The sequence below is a fragment of the Desmodus rotundus genome, chromosome 7 (assembly GCF_022682495.2).
Source record: "Desmodus rotundus isolate HL8 chromosome 7, HLdesRot8A.1, whole genome shotgun sequence".
In the NCBI taxonomy this organism is placed as follows: Eukaryota; Metazoa; Chordata; class Mammalia; order Chiroptera; family Phyllostomidae; genus Desmodus; species Desmodus rotundus.
The window spans coordinates 39,879,344-39,890,197 of record NC_071393.1 but is presented as its reverse complement, the minus strand read 5'-3'; the positions used below and the strand labels follow the sequence as shown (position 1 = coordinate 39,890,197).

The 10,854-nt window shown below is 45.9% G+C and overlaps 1 pseudogene; it reads right to left on the bottom strand.

The window, feature by feature from the left end:
* Positions 1-5,889: 5,889 nt before the first annotated feature.
* On the bottom strand, positions 5,890-8,252 carry LOC112301674 (small ribosomal subunit protein uS13-like; annotated as a pseudogene).
* Positions 8,253-10,854: the final 2,602 nt, after the last annotated feature.

Genomic DNA, 10,854 nt, shown 5'->3' with positions numbered 1-10,854 from the left:
GTGACAACTGTCATATCAGCGTGCATTTTTTTTAAAGTTATCAAAACAGGTGAGTTTTTGTGCAGCCATTTCAACATCGAAGATGAAAGGAAATACGCAACATTTTCGGCATATTATGCTTTCTTATTTCAAGAAAGGTAAAAATACAACTGAAATGCAAAAAAAGATTTGTGCAGTGTATGGAGAAGGTGCTGTGACTGATTGAATGTGTCAAAAGCGGTTTGTGAAGTTTCTTGGTACTATTGTCCTTTTAGCCAAATAATTCTTTGCTGTGGGGCTGTCTGATGCATTGGAAGATGTTTAGCAGCACCCCTGGCCTCTACCCACTGGAAGCCAATAGTGGGAGATCGTCAAGATACTCAAAATATCCAAATCAATAAAGTTATGGGTGAAAATGAAAAATGTGTCATTTCTTTTACAGAAAAAACGTAACAGACTGTTTGGCCAACCCGGTACATCTCAGAGGTTTAAGAATTTTAAGAAGAAGATCTGGAGTGAGCAATTCCTTTACCCAAAAGAGAAATTCTATAGTGAGGAAAAGGATAAGCAGATATATTTAGCAATTTTTAGTCCAGGATCCTCTCCTTCTAAAATGGGCTACCTTGACAACTGCCAAACCCTTCCCTGCAAGAGAAGACCCTAAGCAATATCGCACAGGATGACAGAAGTGCTGAGTTTTTCATCGAAGACCTTGTCCTGATATCCAGATGTCCAGAACATCAAGAAATTAAGAACAAATTATATCCTACACACAGGTCCCCAGCTTCTCACTTTTTGAAAGAACTGTATGTTAAGGTAACACATGACTGCGTGGGGTGTGGGGTACCTGGAGACCTGTTACAAGGCTGGGATTAGGGAAAGAGAAAGCTTTCTTACGACCCCTGGCCCCTTGGGGACAGTCCCCAGGGAACCCTGCTGGCCTTGTGGGTCCCTCTCCCATCGCCAGTGCAGGCAGGGTCCATCTCCGGGTGTTAAGTTGCTGTTTGCAGAATTCAGCTTGAGCCAACAGACAACTAGGCAGTTTCTTTGCAACAACAGTGTCAATAATCAAAACAAAACAAACAAACAAACAAAAACCAACACATCAAAGCCACTGCACATGGCCTGAAGTCTCAAGGGCAAGATTGACGGACGACCTGTGCCTGCCTGTTCCCAGACCCACAGCCCCTGTGCTCTGCGCTGCTCAGCCCATCCTTATCTTTAGACAAACAAGCTGTGTCTCTTAAAAATGTGTAGTCTTCAGCTGACCACGTTTATTCGGAAGGAATTCTAGCCCTCACTCCACACACTTCAATAGGGGTGACCTCAGAGGCACCCGGAGAGGATGTGCTTCTGGGGCCCTATTTCCCAGTAAATGCAATGAAAGCCTCAAAGTTTGGGCTAATAAAATCCTCACTAAACTACTCTCTCTCTCTGACCTTACCTGAAGCATTGTGGAGTGGTTTTAAAGCCTCGTTCAAAGGCTTTTCACAGAACCATTAAGTTTAGCTAAAGGGGTGGAGGTGGGGAGAGAGGTGCTTTTCCATTTCAAACCACGGGAGAGCAGTAAGGAAGCCACTATCAGCAATGGAATTGGATTACTGGCTTCCCCGGCCAAGCACTGAAAACGGGGAGCAGCCTGGGGTCAAGGCTGCGCCCCTTGATAAAGTATGATAATCGCCACCATAGGCAAGAGGATCGTTTTCTAATTAAACTCTCCTTTACCTCCTGGGGGATGTCCTGCCCAATCAAGAGCCCCAGGACCAAATAAGTCGCACAGCTATGGGAGATAGAATTGCAAAGAAAAATAACCCGTTGGATGGGACCTTTTGCTCCTTGGAGGGAATCGCAGGTGACGTGCCTCCAAGTGGAAAGCCCGTGCTGAGGCTCAGGGGGTCTCCCTCGAGAGAGGCATCCCCACCCGAGGGACTTCTGCAGGCCCTGTGGCTGCCTCGCCCAGCCTCCACTCTGCCGCAGCGTCCACAGCACAAGGTGGTGTACACAGCGCATTTGAAAGTACCCAAGAACACTGCTATTGCTGGAATTCAAGGGAGGGACCGAAGAGAGTCTGCGGTTCACGGGGAACGTGAGCCTGGAAGAGAACCCAGAGGCCTGTGCTGCGGGGTGAGCAGTGGGTGGCCAGGCCCTGGCCAGAACCGGGCTAGGGCGTCTCTGAGACACACACAGCTTCAAGGACCAGGTTCAGACCGAGGGGGACTCCTTCAGCAGACAGCAGTCACTTATTCTGAAACTAGAGGGTGCTGATGCAGTACATGGGGGTGAAAATGGAGAGTCCCAAACTGCAGGGCTAGGTGCTCCCTCTCCCACTGTTTCTTCACCTATCCCATCCAAACAGCATCAGCCTACTGTGGAAACACAAACTGAAAACAAGAAAAGTTACTCCAAAGATACATCTATCTATAGGGGCTGATCTTAAAGTATTCAGGGTAGGATCGAGTACCACCCACTTCCGCCGACACGCTTGACGATTTCTTGTTTTCCGGGCCCACTCCACAAAACACGCTGCCCTATTAAGTCCTACATTCATAGGGATTTAAGACGGATCCTCGTAATGTCTCTTTCAGAGTATCTGAATAAATCATTTCTTCTCCATTTCACGTGCTTAGCAGCTTGAATATCTTACTGCTAAACGAGAGCATCAACTTAGAATGACTGTACTTTACCCGTAAATCCCAGACTCGTATTTAGTAGGGAAGCCTGAGTTTGCCTTACGAGAGTGCCACCTCGTGTCTATCCTTTGAACTGCACCCAACTTTTCTTCACTAGGTCTAGGACAGAACATTATTTGTTGGGATATATAGAAAAGCCTTTCTTTATGCAAAGCTGAAGTGTATATGTAGACATGTTTTTGATAATAAAGTTAAAGCCCCATTAGTTTATGTGTATTTCAAATAGATCTTCACCTTGAAATGGTCCCGGAGACATTATAAAGATCACAGTTTAAAATATAGCAAATCTTTTAAAATTATACATTTACTAAGAAAAATAGCTTCCAACAGACTTTTCAATCATTAAGATACTATGCTTGAACCATCAGAGACAGTAGCAGTTGCTAAAGAAGAGTCTCAATTCCCTAGAGAAATATGTGTGGGTTTTTCTAGGAAAAAAACAGTCTTTCTTACAGAATACATATTAATAATGATGATATGACGCACTACATGCTCGACATTGTATTAAACGCATTACCTGCATTATTCCCATTTAATTCGCACTTCATATTTACAAATTTCTTAGAGCAGCATCTGGCATACAGTGAATGATAGGTAAGTGATGTTAAATAAATAACCTAAATTACTGCCGTTTAGGTGGTATTATCCGTGTTTACATACAAGAAACCTGAGTGCAGAGGCGTTGAGTACCTGGCTCAGGGTCACACACTTGGAGCCGGTGTATCTAGGGCACCGCGCAGGTACAGCAGACTCCCACAGGCTGTGCAGCGCACCGTCTCGCCTCTCCTGTACACCTCTCCATGCACGGCCCGCGCGGCAGTCTTCTAGGTCTGCTGTAACAAAGCACCAGGGACTGGGTGGATTCGCCAACAGGGATTTATTTTCTCACAATTCTGGAGGCTAGAGGTCTAAGATCCAGGTGTTGGCAGAATTGATTTCTTCCACAGGTTTGCAGATACGTTGCCAAGTCACCATAACTACACCTAGATATCCTTTCTCCTAAGAGGTAACTGTTGTTCTGCCCCATCTTCTTTCTCTGTGCTCCCCTCCCCCAAAGCCATAGTTCGCTGATAACCAGAAGGGTCATTCCCCCCGTGTACTGGCTTCCCGGCCCGGACACTGTATGCTGTGACCAAACACGTCTGGTTTATCTGTTATGCACTCATGCCTCCGCATGCATGGTAGAGTTGTGATTTTGCTTTTAACAAACACATAATCTTCACAGTAGCCTGTTTATGTAGCTGTGTGCTGCTTCCAACAATAATACATGCTGATTCACAAAACATGTTGGAAATTCTATTATTACAGTTAATTGCAAGGTTTATAACATATATTCTTTTGTCTACCCTAACTATCTGAAAATTATTTTCTTTAAAGAATTAGATGACCAAGAATAAATAGCTAAATAAAATTCATAGCTAACATCACTAGACAATGTGGAGAATGTGCTTGATACAACCACTTTTTCACCCAAAATGTGCATAAAGCACTGAGGATGAATTTTTAAATGTGCATGGCTCCTAATACTAGTTCTGAAGGCAGAATAAGAATTCCTATTATGTTTGAGGCAACTCCAACGCTACACTGAATGTGCAGCGTGGGTCCCATGGGGATCGCTTAAGAAGACAATGGCTTGGATTAGCAACTTGTAGCGAATGCTTAACATCAGGGGCAGAGGGCGTGACAGAGACCCGGGCTCTCAACGTGCTCCCCAGCCCACATGCAAGTTAACATCCTTCGAACCCAGAAGGGACAAAACTTTTAGAACTGCAAGACCTATAATAATTGTCAGAACGACATGGAAATAACCCCATGGATTGTGAGATAATCTACAGAGCACTATAAGTTTTTATTTAACACAGAAACTTAAAGCAGGGGCTATGAGCATCTTGACATCATGAGGGAAAAAACACCATTTGATGCGGATCCCGGCCCATAGGATCTGTGTGTTGTGGCAGCAGTAGACAAATTCCCACGGACTACAGAAATCCTGTGGAGAAAAAGGGACGGCATGGCCACTCTCTGAGTGAGAGAGGGCCCCCGAGAAAGCTTGACCCTGCCTGGACAGGCTGTTATTGCTTTTCTGGGCACATTACATGGAGGATGGTCCTCATTTACTATGCACAGGTTCACTGTAGGTGATTGCCTTTTACAGACAACAAAGGACAGAATGCTGCTAATTACTTCAAAGAGAAGGATGTTATAGCTCCAGGGGGAAGTGGTTGAACTGGTTACGCTCCATACTTGGGAGGTTTAGCACAGACATTAGGAAGTTAAAGATACTCAGTAAACATTTGCTGCCCAGATCCAGGGTGAAGGAGTTTTAGCAAAAGCAAGCCTCATAGTAGCCTCGGTACAATGCAGGCCTGATTCCCCACAGGAGAACCTCTCCATGGGAGTGGGTCCTGCCTGTGGGACCTCGTTCCCACTGGCTTTTCCGAGTGGGAGCTGGACTACATTTCCCACGTGTGGAACGGTTCCCTATAACCATTCACCTCCACTCCAAGATCACGTGTTCCATCTATCCCTGAATAGAATACTTATGCAAAAAAAAAAAAAAAAATCAGGCTTTATACTTTGTAGATATGTCATTTCTAAGAACTTTGTAAAGTACTTGGCATAAGAAAAGTTCTCATAAATGGTAGCTGTTAAGCTTCCCATCACCTATGCTGAGCTGGGTTGAGGCACAATATTATCTCTGTTCTTAAGAGAGACTATTGTCTGGCCAGAGAGGTGCCACCGCAGCTTCTGGAGAATGTGACCCCGTGTTCACACTGACAGGAGCTTGGTCTTCTCAGGCCCCGCTGGGGAGATGCCGCAGGGGGAGGAAAGGGAGGAAAAGCTCTGGCGGTTTTCTCCACTCCCGCTGCCCCCTGACAGGCCATGGTGCTTCCCTGGGTGGCTCTGCCTGGCCTAGTGAGCCCCCTCCTCTGGGAACTTGCAGCTCAGTCTTTCTCTTTGGAGCCACTGATGTCGGGAGTTCCCCTAGTAATTCTCTCCCATCATTTTTCCATTAGTTGTTCAGATTCAGTCCAATTATCACATCACTGCATGCTTCTCAAACTGGAGGAGGCACCACCCCAGTTCTGTGGAGGGAGAAGGCAAAACAGAGTGTTCCGTACACCTTTCTGGAACATCCAGCTTATTACTAGGTTTGGAAGAATCCAGCGCTTTATTTAGTTTTGCATAAACTATTTATTAACAGATAAGGCCTACAGACTTATTTCTTCTTGGACTCACCCACAGTGCGACCCCAGTGGCCTGCGGTCTTGGTGTGCTCGCCTCCAACACAAAGACCCCAGAAGTGGCATGGCCCTCTGTGGGCCCCAGTTTTCTTCAGCCGCTCCAGGTATTCACGAAGCTTGTTGTCCAGACCACTGGCCAGGACCTGGCTGTATTTTCCATCCTTCACGTCCTTCTGTCTGTTCCAGAACCGGTCTGGACACTCATACTAGTGTGGGGTCTGCATAACGGTAACCACCCGTTCCACCGCATCCTCCGGGAGCTCTCCTGGCCTCTGGGTGAGGTCGCTGCCTGCTTTCTCAGCACCACACCCTTCACCACAGTGATGGCAAAGGCTGTTTCCTGTCGCCCATCGATATTGATGTTGAGTCCTCGCAAATGTGCTGGAACTTCTCAGGGGCACTGAGAAGCACAGTTCCAGACACAGACACAGTTCCAGAATCACTAAGGACAAGGCTGCAGCGGCCTGTGGAAGAGGAGAATCCGGTACTTTAATCCGAACCACCCCCTCTCCCACAAACAGGGAAGAAGAGCAGAGGTGGGGAGAAGGGCCCCACGACAAACAGTTCAGTCTCTGAAGCTCCACCCGAGCAGGGGTGGAGGGGTGAACCTGCAGTGAGGGTGGCCTCTCCTTTGTCCCTCCGGTGGCTCCAGGCCATCCTCCAAACTCAGCAGGTGTTTGGGGTATGATGCTTCTAAAAGCCACGGAGATGCCAGGCACCCTCCTGGTCTGAAGCCCGTGCGGAGAACGCTGGGGCAGTCTGCACCTCCATCAACCGCTGGACTGAATCCTGTCGCCCCGGGGACCCTTCACGCAGTGCACATACTCCTTGCATTGCTCCCCTCGCAGCTGTTTGTGTCCTGCCTCTGGTCGGTCTTCAGAACCCCGTGGCCAGCCTCCCTGGAGCGCAGCATCTGCTAGTTCCGCCCTTTAAATGCAGGGAGCATGGCCTGACCCACAATCTTTCATTGTGGCCCTGTCCTGGTCATCCACAATTTAGACTGGACTTTACTTGCATCCGGTTACCATGCTGCTTCTTGGTGGACTCCCTACATCAGTGGCGTCTCAACAATACAGTTCAAGAACCTCCTAGCCAACCCCTGCCAGCCCTGGCTGTAGCCAGGCTGCCCCGGCATGTAGGGAGTTTTCCTTGTTGGTTCCCTCTGCGGTTCCATGGTGGCTGCTGCTGCCGCTGCTGCCAGAGGAGGGGAAGTCCCGAGGGCCATGCTGGGGGGGCTGAGCAGGGTGGCCCTCCTTAACTCCAGACTGGCTGGGGACTGGCAGGCTCTTAGCCTCCTGGCATGATGGCTGAACCTTGTGAGGTGGGGAAGGACTGCAGCTGTTGAAGCCCAGGTAAGGGAAGGGCCTTCCTGTGATGACACAGCCTCCCCCCTTGGGTCCTCGGCGCTCAGAATCAGGTATGTGGCCATCACTCTGTCACACCTCCTGCATATTATCCATATTCTGGATCTGGTCCCACTTGAACACCAGGTTCATCATTACGTTGGTCACCCAGGGTCCATGTTGTCATTGGGTGGCTCGTTGGAAGGCCTGAGTTCCTCCTTCTGCCCCATGCCTAGTTCTTCTGCCCCTGGGGTGGAGAGTTATTAATTTCTTGAAGAGTTTTTCACACTCAGAAGACAAGAAACGGGGGACATGGCAGTGCCTGCTCAGTACCTTCTGTCTTAGCTCCCAGAAGCGCCCCCCGCCAGGGAAGACAGGGCCCCAGTGACCATCTCCCCAGCAACACCCCAGCCTTCCTACAGTGGCCCTGTGGCTGTCACAAGTGCGGCGCAGGAAGAGCCCCGGGGCAGCACAAGGGAGGCTACCACCGAACAAGCTCAGCTTATGGCCCCAAAACTCGGTGCCAAGGCCCGAGTCTACAAGTCTGACTTTCAGCTCGGCATCAGAAAGCATGTTCTCTGGCTTTGGGCCCCAGAGGATGATGCCCCTCTGGGGGCGGTAAAGCACAGTTGCTACCAGCTACTGAAACATGGCTCGGGCCCCATTCTCAGCCACGCGGCCCTGGCCCTGCAAGTAATAGAACATGTCTCATTTGCTTACATGCTCCATAACAAGGAATAATGTGTCTTTGGTGTCGGTCACCTTGGATAACTGTACAATATTCAAGTGATTCAGGGCTTCATGCAGTGGACTTCTTGGAAAAGCCCGAAGGAGCCCTGCTGATTAACAGCTTTGACAGCCGCCTCTGTCCCAGGCAGAATGTGCCGGGCCAACCTCACCTTGGCGAAGGATCCCAGGCCAATAGTGTTCAGGAGCTTGTAGTGGCCCAACTGGGGCTCCCCACCAGTAGGGACGGCTGCAAAGCCATGAGACATGGTGACCTGCGATCTACACTCATGGACAATATTAACTATTAGTGCTAAGTATGTTAGAAGATAACACACACTATACCAACTGTGCTAACTAATACTAACAATGCTAACTATGCTTACTAATGCTAATAAGTTATACCAACTATACTATGCTGACACTAATAGTAACAATGCTAACTACACTTCCTAACTATGCTAATGATACCAATACTAACCATACTAACAATGTTGACAATACTAAAATTTTTAAATTAAAAAAAATGAGAAAAAGAACAAAGAAAAATTGAGAAAAAGAAAATTTAAAAAGAAAAATGAGGGAAAAAGAGTAAAGACAAAAGAAAAATAAACAAAAAAGAAAAAGAAAACAAGTTAACTGTTCTAAGTTCAACTCCTTTGTAGGTAACTGTCTCCTTTTCTCTTGCTGCTTTTAAGATTCTCTCCTTATCCTTCGTCTTGGGAAACTTAACGATGACGTACAGAGCACTTTCTTGGGCTATAAGGACAAAAGCTCAGCCCGGCCAGGCCCTCGTACAGGAGTTTTTTGTAATTCCATCACGATGGTACCTATGAGGCCAGAGCAAGATATAAACCATTGCAGCTGGGGATAAACCACAGTGCTTTTCTTTGCTTTTGGTGTCAAGACCCTTTTACTTAAAAAAAAAAAAAAATCCAAAGAGATTTTTCTTTCTGTGAAATATTAAAGATTGACATTTACTTTATTAGAAATTAAAATCTGACCCTGGCCAGATAGCTCAATTGTTTCTCTCCCTCTCTCTCCCTCTCTATCCCTCTCTCTCCCCTCCTCCCTCTCTCTAAAATCAATAAATAAATTATTTTTAAAAATTAAAATCTGTAGGATCCTGCAGTGGCCTTTTCATTTATAATTCAAAAATCTGTAATAATTCCTGTCTCTTAAAAACTTTACAGTGGCCACACTTAAAATATTCAATTCCTTTTCCTTAAACTTTGGTCTCAAAACGATGCTACAACTTAACTGATATCACAATGCCAAAGAAGTTGGACCCAAGGAGGAACACACCAAGGCACATCATCATTAAGTTACCCAAGATTAAAGATAAGGAGAGAATCTTAAAAGCAGCAAGAGAAAAGGAGACAGTTACCTACAAAGGAGTTCCCATGAGACTATCAGCTCATTTCTCAAAAGAAACCTTGCAGGCAAGAAGGAGTTGGCAAGTATTCTAAGTCATGAAAGGTAAGGACCTACATCCAAGATTACTCTATCCAGCAAAGCTATCATTTAGAATGGAAGGTCAGATAAAGTGCTTCCTAGATAAGGTCAAGTTCAAGGAGTTCATCATCACCAAGCCCTTATTATATGAAATGTTAAAGGGACTTATCTAAGAAAAAGAAGATCAAAAATGTGAACAATAAAATGACAACAAACTCACAACTATCATTGAATGAACCTAAAAGAAAAGAAAAACAATAAAAACAAAAAAGTAATCAAACAACTAGAACAAGAACAGAATCAGAGAAATGGAGATCACACGAAGGGATTTCAGTGGGGGAGGGGAAGGGAGGAATGGGGGGAAAAGGTACAGGGAAGAAGAAGCATAATTAGTAGACATAAGGTAGACTGGGATAGACAAAAAATGGTACAGGAAACAGATAACTCAAAGAACTTATATGTACAACCCACGGACATGAACTAAGGGGGGTGTGGAATGTGGGAGCGTTGGGGGGCAGGGTGGAGGGGAGATAAAGAGGGAAAAATTAGGAAAACTGTAATAGCATAATCAATAAAAATACTAAAAAAAGAAAATGTTCTGTTGCATAAAATAAGGTACATTATTAACATCTATAAAGCTGAGAGGAGGTAGCTTTCATCATATTTTTGCCAACAAGATCATGAGCAGATTTGTTATCATAAACCTGGGACACCAGAGGATAGTGGAGTGGCGTATTCAAAGTGATGAAGGGGAAAAAAAGCTGTCAAACAACAATCCTATATCTGGAAAACTATTAAAAAATAAGGGAGACGTTAAGACACTCCCAGATAAACCAAAGCTGGGGGAGTTCTTCACCACAGACTTGCCTGGTGTGAAGGGCATTTTTCACATTGGATTGAGAGAACTCTGGACAGCACCGCAAAGCCTTATGGAGAAATAAAGATCTCTACTCAAAGTAAATTTATGGACAATTATAAAAGTTAGTCCTCTTTAACTTTGGTTTGTATCTCTACTGGTTGTGTTCTTGATTCGAGAGACTGATGTGTTGAAGAAATCATTGTTAGTCTATGTTTTGGGACACAGTGCATAAAGATGTAATTTTGTGCCACCAGTAACTAACCGGGTGGGGTTAGAGTCGTGTAGGAGCAGTGCTTGTGTGTTCTTGAGTCAAGCTGATACAAATTCACGTGAGCATTGTAACTTTACCATGTTAGGTATCAAATGACTAAAACATATTTCTCATATACGAGGTCTGTCTGAAAAAAGTCAAGCCATTGTTAATATAATAAGAACAGTTTGTGTGACATCAACGTAACCTGGCAGCCAAGGAGAGTGGACTGGAATGCACATGTGTGAACAATGACGAGTTCACTGTACTAGTCAGTGGGGGCAGTAGACACCGTTGAGTGAGCATG